We start from the raw sequence: 2364 nt of genomic DNA on the forward strand, positions 1-2364 counted from the left end.
AAGGAAGAAGGGAGGGAAGGACGAAGGGAGGGAGAGAGAGGGAGGAAGAAAGAGAGAGGGAGTGTGGGAAGGAGGGAGGGAGAGAGGGAGAAGGAGAGGGATAGAGAGAAGGAAGAAGGGAGGGAAGGACGAAGGGAGGGAGTGAGAGGGAGGGAGGGAGAAAGAAAGAGAGGAAGGGAGGGAGGGAGGGAGGGAGGGAGGGAGGGAGGGAGGGAGGGAGGGAGGGAGAAGGAAAATGGGAGGGAGGGAGGGAGAGAGGGAGGAAGGAAGGGAGGGATGGAGAAAGGGAGGGAGGGAGGGAGGGAGAAACAGAGAGATGGAGAAAGAGGGAGGGAGGGTGAGGGAGGGAGGGAGGGTGAGAGAGGGAGGGAGGGAGGGAGGGAGGGAGAGGGAGAGGGAGAGGAATAAAGAGAAGGAAGAAGGGAGGGGAAAAAGGAAAGGAGGGAGGGAGAGAGAGGGAGGGAAGGAGAGAGAGGGAGGGAGGGAGAGAGAGAGGGAGGGAGTGAGAGGGAGTCTGAAGGAGGGAGGGAAGAAGGGAGGGAGGGAGGAGGGAGAGAGAGAGAAGGAAGAAGAGAGGGAGGGAGGAAGGAGGGAGGGAGGGAAGGTTAACTGGCCAATCTGGGTTCACTATCCACACTGTTCTGGAACCCATTTGTCTTCACATGGCCAGGAAAGGGGTGAGAAGCAAGGAAGGGCGTTAGACGTCCTGGACAGAAGCTCATTCCCAAGTCCAGTACCTGTCCCTAAGAGGTCCACCTCATGTTCAGACAGGAGGGACGGTGAGGCGGCGTCAGCTCCTGACCCGTGGCCCAGATCATCGGCTGCGGGCGAGTCAAGAGCTTGTTCTCCTTTGGTGGTTTCTGCTTGTCCTGCACAGACCCTCGCCGTCCGGAGACTGGCTCAAATGATTCTGCTCATATTTTTGCCCTTTTCTGGGTGCTCGAGGGGGCCCTGCGGAGCTGGGGGTGGAGCCCAGCTGCCTGCATGTAAAGACTATGCCCAGCCCTTGGCGGATCTTCCCAGTCCTGATTCTGCTACATTTTTTTTTTTTAATTTTAGTATTGAAGCATCATGAATTACAAAGTTATCCATGATTAAGTTTCAGGTACATTTAATATTTCATCCTTGAGTAGAGGATATATCAAATATTAGATTTATAAGAACAAGTACTGCACTTAATCTTAGCCTAAAGGCCAAGAAGCAATCTGCTAAACTTTTATTTGGGGGAGTTGTTTTTATTTTAAGGACACACCTGGGGCGCGGGGGTTTCTTCCTGATTCTGTACTCAGGGACCACTCCTGGTGGAGTTCAGGGCACATACTCCCAAGACCTTTCAAAGCCGGGAGGGAGTTCAGGCCGCCCTCTGGCTCGAAGGCTCAGAGTGAAGCCTGTGAAGTCCTGAGACCATATGCCAAGCCCCAGGATTCAAACCAGAGTCTTGGCCTGTGAGGCAAATGCCGCTAACCCAGGTACTATCTTTCCAACCTCTGATTCTGCTATTTTTACAAAAGGTCTGGGAACTACCACCATTATCTAAGCTCCACTTTATAAAGGAGAAAGCTGAGCCCCGTTGAGATAAAATACTGGCAGTCACGGGGAAGGAACCTGCTCTAAGACGTGGCCTGAGGTTATCACTAGTCATTTTCCAGATTCCAGTCTTTCTGCATTTCTTCCTCTTACTAATACGCCTGCTCTGGGCTTCGCCTGGAAGCGAGGACTGCCCAATCAGAGACCTCCTCACAGAGATGGGTAACCACAGATCTCAGTTCTCACCCAGGAACTGGGAACAAGGGCACATGTCAGGGCTCACAAGGAAGATGCTGACCTGGGAGGGAACTGGTAAGCCGGGGTCTACCATGGAAGCATCTTAGGGCCGCACCCAGCAGTGAAAGAAGCTGGGTCTCTGGGTGGCGTAAGGAAACGGGACCTGCATCTTTCTTCCGGATCCTTCCAGGGGAGGACTAAGCCAGCTGGTCTCAGCCTCGGCATTGCCGTGTCTCTACGGCAGCCACTGTATTAATGTATTTGCCACCCAACAAGTTACCCTCTGATTGCGTCTCTGGGTTGGGGACTGAGCAGCACATTTTCTGTGGGGTTTGATCTCAGGATCTCTCAAGAGGTACCAGCCAGAGTGTGGACAGGACCCTCAGTCGTTAGAAGAGGGGTTGACTCAGAATCAAATATTCATCTCCCAGCTCATATTTTTTTTTTTTGCTTTGGAGCCACACTTGGCTGTGTCGGAGCTTATTCCTAGATTTGCACGCAGGAATTATTCCTAGCAGTGCTTAAGGACCACACAGGATGCCAGGATCAAACTGGGATCACACCTGGTGTTGAACCTGAGTCGAGAAGGTGCAGCAGGTG

The 2364-nt window shown here is 52.9% G+C and overlaps 1 pseudogene; it reads right to left on the reverse strand.

The window, feature by feature from the left end:
* Nucleotides 1-1094: 1094 nt before the first annotated feature.
* On the reverse strand, nt 1095-1205 carry LOC129401107 (U2 spliceosomal RNA; annotated as a pseudogene).
* Nucleotides 1206-2364: the final 1159 nt, after the last annotated feature.

This window comes from Sorex araneus, chromosome 1, assembly GCF_027595985.1.
Source record: "Sorex araneus isolate mSorAra2 chromosome 1, mSorAra2.pri, whole genome shotgun sequence".
Lineage (NCBI taxonomy): Eukaryota > Metazoa > Chordata > Mammalia > Eulipotyphla > Soricidae > Sorex > Sorex araneus.